Here is a 17,653-nt window from a genome sequence, read left to right as displayed (position 1 = left end):
CACCAAAAGGTAGAGTTTGCCAAACAGGACTCCAGGCCTCTTGCATTCCCAGGCAGCCCAGGACCCCAGAATGAAGCTACAATGATGATCTGGACTTCTCCTTCTTTCTATCGTATTGGTATCCTCAGGTGCCTACACAATTTAAACCTGTGAAAGAGCAGGGAGTGATAAGTTACTGCTTAAATTGTCGCATTGGCACTTTGCGAAAAATACGTGGGTTTTGGTTGTAGTTTGGGCGCTCAGCGCCTAAAAGGTTTGCCATCACTGGGATAGGGGATACATTTCTGGTCAGTGGAGTCCGAAGAATGGGAACCTGCAACTGCCTCATGGGAATAGAGAAATGGTTGACATATTCGACCATCCCTCCATTTACTGCAATGGGAGTTGCCTCTACAATATGACTGGATGGCTACTACACTACGAACAGAGCTTTGTGCTCCTTAAATAAGCTGATCAGTAGGGTGTTGTGCCCCCCACTAATCACAGCTATAATTAGGTCAATAATATTTAGAGCAAAAAAAAAAAAAGACTCGTCTCAGGACTACTCTTGTCCCACCAACAGGCCCATTTACAGCATATGGAGTTTATAGAAGGAGTCATTATGTGCTAGAACTGCGAAATACTCTGGTGGACCAAGTGTGTCCATGGATTTCATAGATGGTCATTCATTGAATTGGGCACAATATAATGTCAAGTTCCCCCTTTAGTGGTCACTGCAAGAGGGAAGATAAGGCTTCCTTTATACCCTACTAGATGAGGCTTCCCTTATAACCTACTTTATAAAATGGACAAGGAGAAACCACCAATAATGACTAGTCTTTCAAATGTATCAGCTTAACCTTTACGGTTTTGGTCATAGCACAACACCTTTATGTATATGTAGACTGCTGGAGCTTCTTCAGTCTCAGAGATCCAAGTCAGTAAAAAATGATGGATCTTCTCTGTTAACAATCTCAGTTGGTCTAGAACTGGGTTCAAACAACTTTTTGGTTCAAGCCCATTAATGTAAGTCTGTGATGGCCTTTTAGATCTTCTTTTTGTTAAAGCAAAAAAAAAAAAAAAATGAAAACTTATCTTTTTCCAAGATAGATTTATTAGTGGATGATTTAGGAATCACAGAGATTGGCATAAAAAATTTCCAAAATTGTGCAAAGGCCAGAGCTTATGGAGATCTATGTACACATGTGTCACAAGGTGTAGAATGTTCTTTGCTCAAAGTCAACACGAAATCAGTCTTTTGTTTCCAACCTTACATAAGGTATATGGGTTGTAGCTTCCTACAATGTATGTTATAATGAGACTGTTACACAATATCTTAATATTCTCTCACTTTTTGAATCTGGAAACCTTTATTCAAAAATGACCCGTCTCAGTGTTTTTTTTAAATTTCAAGAATTTGAATACTATCCAACTTTTCTCAACTTTTCTATCATCACCATACGTTTAAAATTATCTTAACCCTGTTTACTTACCCTGTTTTGTTATGTAATTTCCATACAAAAACTGTTAATTTCAAGCTAATTAACATAACTTGAACATTTAAAGGGAACCTGTCATCGGGAGCCCTTTTTTTGTCTCCCCCATGTCCTCATTGAGAATAGTGTACACATTGCCAAATAGTTTTATAGTGAAACTGGCTTTTGCCCCCAAAAAAGGATAAGTTAGATCAAACTTTAGTTTTCTGTATGCAGAATAGTGTCCCATGGGAGTGGCCAGTGAGGATTGGGGCAAACAGTTGAAGCTATGAGGGGGGGGGAGGGTTTGGGCTGAGAGATATGGGGGACATGGGAGGTTTTTTTAAAATATTTGAAATCGATACATGAGGGAACCGTATGGTGGGGAGAAACCGCTCGTCACTGGCCACTCCCATGGGACTAGGAGCACAATTCTGCATACAGTAAGGTAAACATTTATCTAACTCAACTTTTTTTTGGAAAAAGCCAGTTTAATTAATTAAACTCTTTGGCAATTTGTACACTATTTTCTATCTGCATATGGGGGAGCCAGAAAAACGGATCCTGATGACAGGTTCCCTTTAAAAAAGAAACCTCAGATCTCCGAGTTTACAATAAAAAGTTAAGTTCCGGAAGGTTTTTCGAAAACAGAGATTTTTTTTTGTAGAACTGGAAAACTCGATTCCTGTGATGTACACAATGCCGATAATTTCATTGTCACTGAAAATAAAATGTTCTAAACAAGAACGTGCCCATTATAATGGAGATTTTGGATCGTAGTGTACAAACTATTGGACGTGATTCCTGGCAGATGAGACATGCTAACAAAGTTAGCAGCCATCAGATGCAAACATGCAAGTAATAACCCATTATCAATGTTCTCCTACTGTTTTCATTCATTCCACTTCTGTAAACAAGGTGTATGTAATGTTAGGTGTTGAAGACATTGTCATACATTACAAAGCTTTTAGTTGGCCAGTTGAGGCATGAAAACATCTCTCGTTTCAAATGAAAGAGTCTCCGACTTACAAAAACTATGTGTGTGAACGGATGGGAATGAATATCTTATGACTGTTTTAGAAATGGTGGAAAGAAACATCACTACACATATTTACTGGAAACATATATACTTATTTACCTTATACTAATACTGTAATAGAGCAAAAAAAACCCGATAAAATCTAAAAACGCTGCATTATGAAGTGATGTGACCTAATTTTAAGGGAACTTGTCACCTCTGTTTGCAAAAATTTAGTCTTGGGCAGGTTCCTATAGAGCACTTTTAGCATAAGGGAACCCTTTTTTGACCTAAATAAAAATCTCTGCTCTATCCAGGCAGAGAATCCAGCGAGTCAAAGTGGACATAGTGCATCCGCTGGAATATGGCGGCTTCCTCTCACCTTCGTATGAAATCCACACCTCCTTTCCCTATATCATGTGGCTGTCTGGCTGAATTTTCACGTCTGCGCATTAGGCGCTTGAGGAGGTCATGCGCAGTAAGCGTTGGAGCAATCGGCGTACTCTGCTGGCCGGCTCACTGCACATGCGCGGCTTCCTGCTTAGCTTTGTGTAGTGAGCCAGCCAGTGGAGTGACCAGACCCCTCCGACGCTCGCTGTATACGGTGCTCTGCAGAAGGGAGCAGGATGGAAATATGCAATGTATACAAAGAATGCCTCCGGCTGTCAGATTGAGTCTTTGGATGCACTTATACTCGAGTATATACGTTAAGCTAAGCCGATCCGAGTATAAGCCGAGACCCCTAATTTTACCACCAAAAACTGGGAAAACCTATTGACTGGAGAATAAGCCAAGGGTGTAGTATACAGCCAGCCAGCCCCCATGTAGTATACAGCCAGCCCCCCATGTAGTATACAGCCAGCCCCAAGTAGTATACAGCCAGCCACAAGTAGTATACAGCCAGCCCCATGTAGTATACAGCCAGCTCCCTGTATGCCAAGCGCATTAAAAAAAAAAACAACAACTTAAAGGGGTATTCTCATCTGGGCACTTACATTCAGTTTGATAAATCTGACATATATAAACATTTCTTCAATTGGATGTTATTAAAAAAAATGTTCCTGTGTGAAGATAATTTCTCATAAATGTAACCATGTCGTCCCTTAGAAACGAGATGGCTTCCTCGGATACGGCCACGTCTGCTGGAGGGATTGCACAAAGAAACAAAAGGTTATTGTATATAAAATGTCCAGGAGTTACTACATGTCGCACAGCCGTCCTGTGGTAATGATCGCTGAATCCTGGTGGTTTGGCAGGACTCAATACTGCATGTCTGGCCACCGCTGCCAGAGTATGACGTGGTCGTATCCGAGGAAAGTATCTCGTTTCTAAGGGACAGAATAACTACATTTATGAGAAATTATCTTCACACAGGAACATTTTTTTAATAACATCCAATTGAAGAAATGTTTACATATGGCAAATGAATTTAATTAAATGTAAATGCCCTGATGAGAATACCCCTTTAAAAACTTAATACTCACCCCTGATGCTCGGCGCGGCTCCCTATCCTCGGCACGCTTCCCGGCGGCTCCTCTTCTATCTTCTGTAAGATACTTCTTAGACAGGTCTTTTGACAACTGGCTGATCGCGAAGTATCAAGAACAAGAATTTATGGTGAAACCGAGTGTTCACTTTTCCTGCATCGCCACCAGAGGAGAAATTAAGTATTACACAATATCTGTAAGAATTTTTGGACGGTGTCTGTATCGGACAGGACTGGTCCTCCAGGAAAAAAACTATGTTCATTGCTTTTCACTCTGGCTTAGAGACATAAATAGATGACTTCCTCTTCCTCCTAAATCAGAATTCACTAATGGCATAAATAATTTTTTTTGTTTTCAAACTTAGACAAACGCTTTTACAGTGTATTGTTCTGGAAATCAGCCTTTGACTAAGCACCAGACCTACATAGATCTGTATTGTTTACTATAGATTACCAGCTCTATAAATCCTGAAATACACAATTTTCATTTAAAACCCCCGGGGGAGGGGGGATTGGGTTGGGTTGGAAACTCACCTGCTACGCACAACAAATCCTTAAAGGCGCATTAGGAAAGATTTATCCAAACTAATAAGATGACTTCATTTATATAATGTGTTCAGTCGTCCTGTTATAAGAGGCAACTTTTGACAGCTCCGTGACTCGCAGTTTTAAAAAAAAAGTGGAAATAAAAGATTAATTTTGTATAAACTAGATGGGGCTTTGCACCTGTCTCTTTGCCAATCATGAAGATTTATAGCATTAGCACAAAGCATTAAAGGCTCAAGACAGCGAGCACTTACTGAAATGAGAATTTGCCTTCTTTATTCTGAGCCGGGATTCATAATTTTCTCATAAAATAAAATTTATTTTAAAATGTATATAATAGGAATGGCTTGCCACAATGGAGGGTACAGTGTGACAGACTATATGTATATCATATTGGGCCAAGCTACAAGCTTTATTAAAACTATCTAAAAAAACACATTGGGGCACATTTACTTACCCGGTCCAGGCGCGATCCAGCGGCGCGTTCTCCGCCGCTGATTCGGAGCTTGTCGGGATTAACTAAGGTCGTGCGCCCGATGTCCACTAGGTGTCGCTGCTGCGCTGAAGTCCGCCGGAGTTCACCTTCTCCGCCTCGGCGTATGTGAGTGCTATTCTTGCGACCCAATTTTTTTTTAAAGTCTGCAGTTTTTCCGAATCCGTTGGGTTTTCCGGCGGCCACGCCCCCCCCATTTCTGTCGCGTGAAAGCCGTCGCTGATGCACCACAATCCGATCACGTGCGCCAAAATCCCGGGGCAATTCGGCGCAAATCGGAAACATTTTGGAAACCCAACGAAAGTAAATGAGCCCCATTGAATCACAAGATCCAGAGACTGAAACAGAAAAAAAATTCTAAAAAACCTACAATTTCCATTCAAAATCCACTACCCTATCCCATAATCAGATACTGAAGAACCTATCCAAGAAAAACCAAAGTACTTTTGACCACCGGTTAAGCAATTACCCATTTAAGTTTTATGAGACTTGATCCAAAGGATCCGTTATGACAACAGAAGTATTCTATGCAGAACATCTAATAGATGTCGATACACAACAAGCCAATGGAAGATTCTTCAAAAGAACTTCTTCAAAGGGCCATAGGCACAGAAAAAAAAGAAAGTTTTGGCAAACTCTGCTTTGGCTCCCCGTTTCAATGGTTCGTCCTACACTTGACAATCCCGACTGGGCCAGTAGTTTGACCAATGAACAATACGACTCGCAAATTGCTAAAGTGGTCACCAAAACATGACCATTGAGGTTCAATAGTGTCCTCTCCTGTGACCACTTGATGCTGTCATATCATTTACCAACCTACAACAGATCAACTATGCAAATATCATAGTATCAGTAGATAAGGTTGGAAAAAGACGCAGGTCCATCAAGTCCAACCTAAAGATCAACAAAATGTTTTTGTTTTCAAGAAAGTTTTCCAGACCGCTCTTGCTTAGAGATTAGTGGACCCCAACTTTCCTTTTGGGATCAGGATTTGGGTACGCCCTTTACGACCCAGACACAATGCCGGATTGGATGCTGAACAGCCAATCCAGCACATTAACGCCCCTAGCTACTAGCCATGGCTGTGATTGGCTGACGGAACACACATGGGACTGGTCTGCTCATCTCTACTCTTGAACATGTACAAAGTATCAGTCATCAAAATTGGGTCAGTAGAATGTAGTTCATTCCATTTATAACTTCATATGTGGGTCTACCACAGCAAAAGGATTTGGAGGTTCTTCTTGATATTTTGGATCTTTGGGGCACTGCCCAACTGGTCCTCCCATCCTATTCAGCATTTAATCACTTAAACCACATAGATCCACATTTTCATCTTGGGACAAATATTTTGAGGAACAACTTAAGAATTTCATGACTAATTTCGGAAATTCAAATGGTTGCGACGGTACAAAAGATCTCTGGAAATTGGAGCGTTGGCTTCTTCCGTCGTCTATTCATGTGAAAAATCGTGCTGCATCGTAAAATAGTCTTTTATGTTCCCGCCTGGTGTTCTTTGGGGCCTCTTTACAGATACACAAGAGATGGAAAAATTGGTGTGCGAGTATTCTCCATGACTTCAGTAGAGAGCCGACTCAACGCGCCGAGAGCATATATGTCTTAGAAGAGCAATCTTTTTGTAAGCAGATACCCAAATTATTCGCCATGCGGGCAGCTTTACAGGATAGCATTTATATCTTTCTAATGGCGCCGGTGTTCCTAGTGATAAAATAGGGTCAGTAAAATAAGTAACAATCCCGTCGGCGCATACGGCATAAACTGCGGGGTCCAGGTCAACAGGCAAGCAGCCAATTATTTGCCCAACAACACTGAATTTTCATCTGCCCGCAGCCTCCATCTACTGATTATACAATCAATACAGCTCAGATGAGGAGAACTAACAACTGGCCAAGGCAGATCAATGACAGCAAATAAGAGATTCGTGAGCAAAACTTTGATACCATTCTACAGCAGTGTAAATGTTGTTTCTATTGCAAAGGCATTCATGATGATACTTCTATGATTGCACCGTTATTATAGGTTTAATGTTAGGCAATCAAGCTGCAGTGGTCTAGATATCAACAAACAGCATCAAAAGAAAACACAAAATTGTCCTTCTTCTTTTGACACCGTAGCCGGAGCGCTTTTCTCTTGTGTTTTTTTTTTTCCGATGTTAGTGGCCGTGAATGAACAATAATAAGTGACAATTTACTGAAAAGCACTATTTTTACCGATAACAAAAGTCATGCAATATAGATTGATATAAGTATGATTATTGCCAGACCCGCGCGCCAGATCTACTTGAAACAGATAATTTAAATAAATTCAATATTGTGACAGTCGGCTCTTTTTATTCACATATGTCATCGGAGAAAGGGAGATGTCTAGATTTTGTATAGGTAAATGTTTCGGCTGACATTATCGGCGACCAATGGAATTTTATATAAAAACAAACTATACTTTTTCGAGGTCATGTCCTCTCTATATCGGCAGTCCCCGACTTACAAACGACTCCTATCTGCCCACCGTGACCTCTACTGAAGCTATGGATGCTGGAAATTTCTTGAAGTTTAGCCCCAGGTTACCAATAACTGTAAGTAACTGTAAGATGTCTACAATGAAGCTTTATTGTTAATCCTTATTCCAATAACAACCCAAAATTTTCAAAATTCAATTGCTGTAGGGACAAAACAATTGGTCTGGAATTACACTTATAAAATATTCCTGCTCTGACTTACATACAAATTCAACTTAAAGGAAATCTACCACTAGCTGGTAGACATACTAAACTACAAATACTCACCTCTTCTCCTGTTCACCTTGATTCTGGCGGTGTCCATCACTAAACTTGACACACCAGGATCACCTAAAAAAAACACCTTAGAATTAGCAGCCCGAAGCACGGGGATGCGATGTCCGTTGCTCTGAGCTGCTAATTATGCATGCCTCCTCATTGACATCACCGCACTCTCCCATGCTCCATGCTTTTTTAACAGACACCCCCCTGTAGAGAGGGGACTCTTTGAGCTCCCTCAATACATACATGTTATTTTTTTCTATTATGTGGGGTGGAGGGGGTGTTTTTTACTTTTACAAATCTTAGCCAGTATTCAAAAACAAAAATATGCCAACTTCACACATTTGTGTGTCACTCTGGCACAGAGGCCATGCTAATCTTTTCTGTATTGTTCCAAATTTAGTATAAGTGCTGCCGTAGCAAGAACCTCTACATATATCCTTCATACGGGCCACCGTTAAGGTGTTAAAAAAAAAATAAACAGAAAATTTTTAACATAATAAAAATTAGCAATTTGTTAAATAATTTTTATGGATCTTTGCTAGAAATCCAATATAAAAGGGGTTGTTCTACACTTGTTGTGCATAGTATTGCAGAACAGCCCCATACATTTCATTGGGAATGAGCTGAAAAAAGACCAGATGATGAATAAACATGTCATTACCAGGGTGCCTCGACAAAAGCATACAGCCATGTGTTGGACCCCTGCTTATCTCATATTGATCAGAAGACAACCCACATTTGAGGCAATAGTCTATTTCCTAGGGAGGGAGAGACCCCAGAATAATTATATCTGTTGGGTCCAGGAATACTAGTTAGGCCTTATTAACATGGTCATGTGTGGATGCCGGGCAAGCACGGGAACGGGTGAAGAAGTGATCGCTTCATTGAAAGACAATCGGCCGCAAAGCTGCCTAAATATAGTACATGTCCCACCTCTCATATGGTGTCTCACTGCACCGCGACCCGGTGCCATGGAACTCAAAGGGGGCCGCAAATTGTGTACCCAGAACATGGTCCCCGTTACGGTCATGTGAATGAGGCCTCAAAGATCTCGGTAAGCACCTCCTTAGACTTCTACCAACTGCAAAAATAAACCACATTGGAACATTTTATCATAAATATATATAATAGGAAAGCAGCACCAAAAATAATATACTGTGAGTGGGTGCAACGCCCAAGGGTTTGACTCAGCCCATCAATATACAAAAAGTAAAGATTGGCAGTATTCCAAAATTGAAAAAGATGTGAAGTCCAAAGTGTCCATGCAACGTATCAGCTCCTGCACACTGGAGACTTTCTCAATAATATATATATAAATGTTGCTAAGAAACAAGTGATATGTATTCAAGATGACAAGTCTTCCCGATGAGATTCCGATCTTCTGGCTGGCAGCTAGATCTAAGGACATGTTATACAGGTCAATACATTCATCTCTGCCTTGAATTAAAGCAAGTGTTAGAGAGCAAATTGCAGCACTTTACACTCAACCACCTCTTTGACTTCAAATACTCTTCTTTGTTGGAAATGCACATTGTGGCGCATGGAAGAAAAAAAAAAAAAAAAAAACAATATCGGTGGTTCAACTCTTCACCTCTTCTTTCCCGAATTCCAAAAATTGTATATCAGCCTTTACTCCAAAATCATCGTCTGTGACTGACGGGTGGTTTCTGCTGCCAGATTCCACCCAATATGTGAATTTCACATCTTACATACTCCATTACATTGTGTCAGTATTTTGACCTAATTATTTTCACACTCCTGACAGGAATAATGTGGTTGTGATAAATGTGACAGGCACGAGAGCGATTTATCATTTTCTCCACGACTATGATCTAAGCTTCATGACAGCCACACTCCCAAAGTCACCAAAATTGTCTTTGTCCGTCGATGTGTACGGCTTATTTCTCGAGCTTCTGCAAATGTTATGATAGCTAATTCCTGAGATTTGTATATAATAAGACCCTCTCTCCTGACTTCATCATCCTCATGGCAAAAATAATACCCAAAATATCCCATATGCTGAAATGTAACCTTCTATTACTATAAAGCACAGGCTTCACAATATCTCCCTTATGCTTCTCCACTTAAAGGGAACCTACCACCACGATTCTACCTATAAAAGTAGAACGAGTGGTAGGTGGATGTGAGGGACGTGAGGATAGCTCTTTTTAGAGCTAATCCTCACGTCCCCGCTAACTTGGAGTAGCCGTGCACGAGGCTACACAGCGCGGCTAGTCCACGCCCCAGTAGCCACGTTACTCCTCCTACCCTGTTGTGTGCGGCGCGCAGCTCCTCATAGCTGCGCACCCTCGTCCGACATGCGCAGAACACAGGACGGCGGCTGAGCTGCGCATCGCACAGAACAGGGTAGAAGGAGTAACATGGCTACTGGGGTGTGGAGTAGCCGTGCCGTGTAGCCTCGTGCCCGGCTACTCCATGCCCCAGTAGCCGCATAACTAAATTTACATATTAAGGGAATAAAGTTTATTAAAAATTAGCGGGAATGTGAGGATTAGCTCTAAAAAGAGCTATCCTCATGTCCCTTACATCCACCTACCACCCGATCTACCTTTATAGGTAGAATCGTGGTGGTAGGTTCCCTTTAACATTTTAAAGGCAATACAGGTGGTCCCTGACATAAGGACACCAGACTTACATACGACCCCTTGTTATGGATGGACCTCTCTGTCCGCTGTGACCTCTGGTTAAGCTCTCTGGATGTTACTATAGTCCCAGACTGCAATGATCAGCTGTAAGGTGTCTGTAATGAAGCTTTATTAATAATCCTTGTTACCATGACAGTACAAAATTTTGATTATCAAATTGTCAAAGGGATAAAAAAAATTTGTCTGGAGTTACAATTCTAAAATATACCAGTTACAACTTCAACAAACTTAAAGAACCTATCTTGCACGTAACCCGGGGACTGCCTGTATATATGTTTAATTTGGTTCCTGGCCTTGGTCAAGTTGGGTTTTCCTACAACAAACACAAGATAGAGAATAATCGTTTCATTCAGGGTCTCAGCAATCATTAGAACATGTCCTCGAGTGTGTAATCGAGGATTGGTGTCCATTTCAGACAAGAGCTATATTTAGAGCCTTTATGGGACTGTGTGTAAACTCTTTGAGGTCCCTTTATCCTATGCATCCTAGTGGACAGACCTTATGGAATCAAAGAAACCCTCTATCCTTGGGATAGGAAATAAATGTTCATGGTAGAAAAATCTGACTCCAGCTGTCATACATGTGTGGTCGTATATAGTGATGCCTTATGCAAATCCATATAGTTTTACTGCTACTGGGGTTTTGTAGGTGTGTGAGATGGCTTTGTAAGTTCTGCTCCTGGTTCCAAATCCTTAGGCCCGTCTCATACAATAAGGCCATGTGCTTTCCCAGACTGTATCCCGGGTGAGCACAGGTCCAGGAGGAGGAGGAGGGGGTTGGGTTAAGTAATCTTTACCCTTCCTCCCTCCATAGACAGACGAATGGCCGCCCGACTCGTTGGCTGTCCGGTACCGTGTGCTCACCGCAAGGTCCCCGGGAGCCATAAAAGTCTATGGGGGCCATGATCTGGTCGCAAATCATACAACCAGATCACGGCCCCCGTAACATCCGTGTGAATGAGCCCTAAGAGTCTATTTTTGTGTGTGCCATAACTTTTACCTAAAACTTTACAACAGATTTTGACATAGGCAGACCAGTTATATATATAAAAAAAATTGCAAAATACATATTATTTTGACCCAGAACTTTCAGCACTTTTCTAAATCGCTTCATAATGCCTTCTAACCTGCCTAAAGCATATCATCTTTTATGACTTCATTCAGTTTTAAACCAAAGACTGAAAACCTAACTGTACTGTACTCTGCATTGCCTGTTTCTCAAAGGAAATCAACCACATGGATTTTGTAGTATTAACCCAAGCATAGTAGCGCACTGGCGTGAGCCCCCTGAAATAGGACCTGTTCTTGATTTTGCGGTTTATGGCTTATTTTTAATGAAAAAAAAATTATTAAATATATGCAAATGAGCCTCAGGGGTCCTTTGTAGATCACAGAAGCCCCTTCTGGCTCCATCAGCTGCTAATTTCTTTCTTTGGCTCTTATGCCTGGCTCCTCCCCTGCCAGAAAGCTGATGACATCAGCCGTCTCTCGGCAAATCCCGTGCATGCATGTCATTTTCCGCTGGATTTGCCGAGATCCAGCTGACATCTGTCCATTTAGAATACATTCACATGGCCAGGTTGAGCATACACGTGTATCAGGAAATTTGGAGAAGAACCTAAATAATCATTGAACCACAAACCAAATTTACCTGACTTCGGATTCATCCAACATATATCCCACCATCAACGGTTTCTGTTATCTTCTTTCATCCCAAAACTGAGCCGATCACAGAAGCCTTATATCGAAAAACCATGAAATTCAGCCTTTTCGGGACAGTGGAATCTCCAGTCTTTTACATCATCATCAGCCATACATTCCTGTCCATAAAATGGCCATAGATGGAGGGTCATGTGATCTCTTCCCTGCCAGTACCTTGATCTTATGTTCATGAATACTATCATAAGGTCCTGGCAGGGCGATTGCTCATGGACAGATAGAGATCACATGACCATCCATCTGTGGCCATTTTATGGTCATTAATGTCCGGCTGATGAGGTAAAAGACAGGAGGCTTCACTTTACATATCAAGAAAGCGGAGCAGAATTATTACTAGATGTATATTGGTAAATAACCTCATATCCTGCACCCCAAACTTACACACACAAGTGGCCAACCTCTTTAACCAATTCATTTCAAATAATCTACATGGTCCTATATTAAATGAAAGCAGCTAGGTAGATCCCTAAATATGTCAACCATCACTTTAAGAGACCCCTTAATACTCTAGCATATAGCGCGTGTAATATATTTGTCTTCTCAGCATACCGCCTAATGCCTTAATACACTGATTCCTGAGAGGCTTCTTAGAGACACAGCTGAGGTCACGAAATGAAAGGAGGATACGTCTTAAGACTCAACCTTTTCTGCTCTATTAATCCTGAAGTCACCTGCACCCTTGTCTGTACAGAGACTTAAGAAATACTGATCCCACTCAAGTCTAATTATTTCTCTTGAAACACGAGCATACGCTAACTAGCTCCCGAGCCAGACCAACCTGGATATTGGATTTAATACATTTGTGTAATTATGACTTCTTCGGCTTTCACTGTGTTTACATTAAACATAATTGAGGAGATAAGGACGGTGACATTATTTCATAATTGAGCTTTATTTTTTTCCTTCTTATAGCTGAATATTAGAGCGGTAATAACTCCTATATGTATTTTATTGTGAAATTTGTAATGATGAGATTTTGTTTAATATACACTCGTTGTAAGTAAATGAGGGAAATGTTATACTATTAAATTATTCTAAAGGCGGGGACTGAATAAGGTTCATTAACATTTATTTTTTAGCTAAAATATTCTCAAATCTCAAAAATAGAATAAATACATTCCTGCCGAGGGCTGAATGATTGACATCTTGCCGTGTCTCTGAGCTGGGGGTTTGTCACATGTGCTAGTCAACAGACTTAACTGGGACTTCATTCAGTGTCTGTTCTTCTGTCTTTTACTGTGATACTGATCACTGCTTGTATTTTTGACTATTCTATTGCCTTATAATTTTGTGCCTCGCCGCTATCTTGGTTTTTGACCCAGATTGCCTGACTTTTCTGTTTTGTCTATCTTATCCTGCTTGACTATTCTGTGCATGAACTAGGAGTAGGGACCGTCATCCAGTCGTCACCAGCTTAGAGCAGGGCCTGCAAATACCTCCTGACGAAGCACTGTGCGAAACGCGTGTCGGGGTAATTCATCTGGCCTCCCCACCTGACAGTTCCCGGTCTGCCCGCTACTATGCCTATGGGTAAGTGTGTCTTGCAAAGATACTTTTTTATGAACCTTTAATCCTGGAAGGTACCTCCGGTTTCTCCTAACTACTGGTCTCACTTTGTTATAGTCACCTTACCACTACTTGTCCCATGGTTGGACGTATTGAATCACTTCTCATGGGCACTTGTTTGACCGTAGGACAGTCAGGAAAAAGGAGGGGGCCTTAAGTACTCTGTGTATGTCCCATTTTCCATCTGGGACTAATGTTTCCCCTGTATGTCATTGATTTCCCCATGTGGGATGTATATACTTGCATTTTGGTTTATGTATAACATTAATAAAAGACATTTTTTTATAAATACTTTTTTGCAACTCTTCTTTTTGGTATTCAGGGCCTGCAAATAGTCAGATAATAATTTAGAGAACGAAGCAGGAAACAGTTTGTACCGAAAGGTGCAACTTCTGACATGTATCCCATCGAGAGCAAGATCTTTAGGTATGACTTCAAACATCTACATGGAGTCCACTACCTTCTGCGTCAAATTAACGGCAACCCAAAGCAGCTCATTGGTGAAGTGTTGACATCTGTTCAACTATTGATCAATGCCTTATTGTCATGTTTTTCAAGGAATCCGAAAACCGTATAAAGAGCAGCAAGAACTAGGGAAAAAGGGAAGGGAAACTGTCCCTTACTCTAAGGCTAAGCAAGTCCCTGCCTTCCGCTGATGGCCAGCTTCTCCGGACTAGCTCCGGACCCGACAACTTCTCTCTTTCTGGATACAAAGATCTTTGCAGATAGTAAGGAAAAGGATGAAAGGATACTAGGGCCTGGTGTACTAAATTTGGCAGGTAAAAACAATCAGGCCAAATAGCACAGTGGTAAAGAACCGACTAGAAATGCCACCGTACGCTGGTTCAAATCCACTTGACATATAGACTATCCACACTACTAATGGGGGGCATTGTGTACCCAATGGAAAAATGATACACTCACACAAAGGCACCCAGGACCCCACTTGGGTCAGAGACCTAATGTTCCGACCTCAAGCAATCTAACAAGCATTTTCTATTTTAGGGCTAGGGGGTTACTGCTGACAATGTGACAATACTGAGTAGTTAAATGGGTAGTCCTATGTGTATAAATAGGTTCTTAGTGAACCAAACTAAGAACTAGCAATTTTTTAATATTGTTGCCCCTCCGTAGCTTTTTTCTAAGATGACCATTGGCCTGAACTCCAAAAGGTATTGAAACGTCATTGCATCAGCCAGATATTCATTCAATTTGAGTCAAGTAAAGGGCATTTTAGGCAGGTCTTTGAATGGCTTCCTAGTTCCATCTACTGATGTGGCAGGAGGAAAGCTATAAGACATTGACAAGGAAGGTAAAGAGATTGTAAAAGATGGACGGATAAAAGATCTCTTTGATCACTGGAAGAGCTAATGTTACTCAAGTGAAAATCTATTGGATAAAGTAAAGCCGGGGACATTTGATCCATGTCACGAGGACAAGTCCCTTTAAATTAGGAAATCCTTAGTAAGATGAGCAGGAGGATGCACTTACATATACTAAACAGCACTTCAAAAGCATTTGACTCTCGTGGAGAGTGATTAATCTGCCAAATGGGGCATTTGTAAATAACAAATCTTCAATTTTAGGTAGGAAATGTCACATGGAAAATGTAGTCCGATCTGGAGGCACACGTTAAAAAAGAGGAAGAGCAGAATAGACTGATATACAGACCTGTCAGAAAATATGTGCATATGTTGCCATTAACAGATCCATATTTGGGCAGTCAATTGGGTGGCACAACTTGGTGACAGTAAAAGAGGTCGTCTCCGAGTAGAACCGATTGTCGATTCAAGATCCAGGATTGAGCAGACTTTTAGATCAATTAAATGAAATGGACTCTTATTCTGTGACAAGCTTTAAGATTCCCCATGGGGGATGTCTGACCCAATAACACATTTTGATAATGCCATTAGGCCCTGATCCATTGGGGTCTGACACCTGGAGCCAAAACCAAGTAGATGGTACACTATAGAGGGGGACCTATACCTGGGGAAGATCCAGAAGAAGGTGGCTCCATCCACTACCTGGTGGCGGTATAGGGGAACTACAGCTCCTAATGTGGATCCTATAATCTGGGAGGAGCCCACAGCTTCAGGCACTGTTCACTGTATAACTGCAGGTGCCTGGAGGATGCTGGAAAAGAATTTTAGCTCCCTTAAGGATTAGGCCCAGACGTGATTGCCATTTCTGGGCCTCCTATATGCCCAATAGGCTTGATTAAAAGAAGCTGTGATCGGCTAGCTAGGTATTTTAAAACAAAAAACCAGAAAGAAGAAATCTGGTAAGTACATTTTGAAAATTTTACTAAAATATTTACTTAAAGAAGACCTGTCAACAGAATTTTACCTTCTCACACCAGTAAACTGGTAAAGGGCTGAAAGTCTTACCCATATCAACTATAATTACCTACCACTGAGCTTCTGTACTTAAATTACAGCCACGAGTAGACATGAATCAACTTCTGAATAGAAGAGTCAAGTTTTCTCCCAGGCTGCCAGTGAACCCCGCCTACTTCTTTTGACTGACAGGTCTGAGTCTCTCCAAACCTTCAACAGACAGGAAGTCCTCTCCCTGTCCTTACCAGAATGTTGTCCCTCTCACTTGCTTGGTGGATTCATCAAAGCGTACTATGTGGGAAACTGCAGATCTTTGCAGGCACCCCCTAATGGGCGGGGCAAAGATTTGGTGGGAGGAGAGCAACACACTAGTGGGCGGGGTGAACATAGACAAAGGCAGAAAAAATATGGGGAACGATTTTTAAGGTGGGAGGAGGCTTATTAAAGTCAACAAAGGTGCAGTGAGTAAGATCTATTGTGTCTATTCTTGATGACCTATACCCTTTAACCCACTTCGGACCCTATTCCGTTTTCTCTCAGAGGAATACCCTTTAAAAAGGCATTCACATCGACAGACTATAGAGTACCCATATCTAACAATTAGATTGAGGCAAAAACTGATAATATCACAGTGAAAACCAAAACGGGGAGAATAAGATTAAGGAGTAAAGTACAAAACGCTTATCTAAACCCGGGCCGGCTCAGATACGCCAGATGCACTTTGCTATCCAGAATGACACAATATCCTTCAAATAATTTCAAACTCAACGGGCATGTAAGGCAATATATTAACATTAAAGGAATTGTTTAAAAGTATTCATTTCAGAGGCCTGTGTTTCAGTGTAAACCTCACATTTATTACGGCTTCTCCTAAATAGATTTACGGTGGATTAAATAAATACCTGATTGAAGGGTAATCCTGTTAAAAGAGAAAATTATCCTGGCTGCATGAGTTCTGTATTTGCCATAAATCGCCCTAAATTGATATTGAGGACTGTAATAACTTTGAAATCTGTATAATCCTTTTGTATTAAATACAAGCACAACCTAAACCATCATGTATATACAATATAAATATAATGTATAGGACTTGTACTTTTTCTCCACAATGTGCTGTCCCAATTCGTGTCTAATAGTCTGAATGCATGGAGACTCAATTTCATGTGCAGGAAAAGGTCCTGGCAATATATTGAAGCATGTATAGGCAGTATATACAGGGCTGGGGTGGGGGGTTACTAACAATGGGGTTTTAAATGTCGGTCTTAAAAATCCCCTAGTCCATGGGTGGCTACAGGATACTGGAACAAACTTTTAGATCCCTTGAAGGAGTATTCCCACGAAAAAAAAGATTCTTAAATATACTCAGGATGACAAAATAAAACATTCTATAGTTCAATGTGATTAACAAAAATACAGCATTTCACAGATTTAATTCTAAAGTGAATCTATCAGTCCTGGTGCATACAATTTGGTTGCCCGGGGATCCAACCCTAAATCCGAAGACTAGGGTCGGGCAAGGCAGATAAGTTCTCCTGTCTGACGCTGTAGTGAGCTCCTCTCTGCAGCATTC

At 41.1% G+C, this 17,653-nt stretch overlaps 1 protein-coding gene and 1 non-coding gene across 5 annotated transcripts in view; both read right to left on the bottom strand.

Moving 5' to 3' along the window:
- CAMKMT (calmodulin-lysine N-methyltransferase) overlaps positions 1-17,653 on the bottom strand; it is a 265,839-nt gene that overhangs the window by 116,771 nt on the left and 131,415 nt on the right. The window lies entirely within an intron of this gene.
- Positions 8,116-8,221, bottom strand: LOC140123264 (U6 spliceosomal RNA). Its single transcript, XR_011854595.1, has one exon. It is a non-coding gene; the product is annotated as a U6 spliceosomal RNA (small nuclear RNA).

This window comes from Engystomops pustulosus, chromosome 3, assembly GCF_040894005.1.
Source record: "Engystomops pustulosus chromosome 3, aEngPut4.maternal, whole genome shotgun sequence".
NCBI lineage: Eukaryota > Metazoa > Chordata > Amphibia > Anura > Leptodactylidae > Engystomops > Engystomops pustulosus.
The sequence above is the reverse complement of the archived record's forward strand: the minus strand, read 5'-3'. Positions and strand labels throughout refer to the sequence as shown.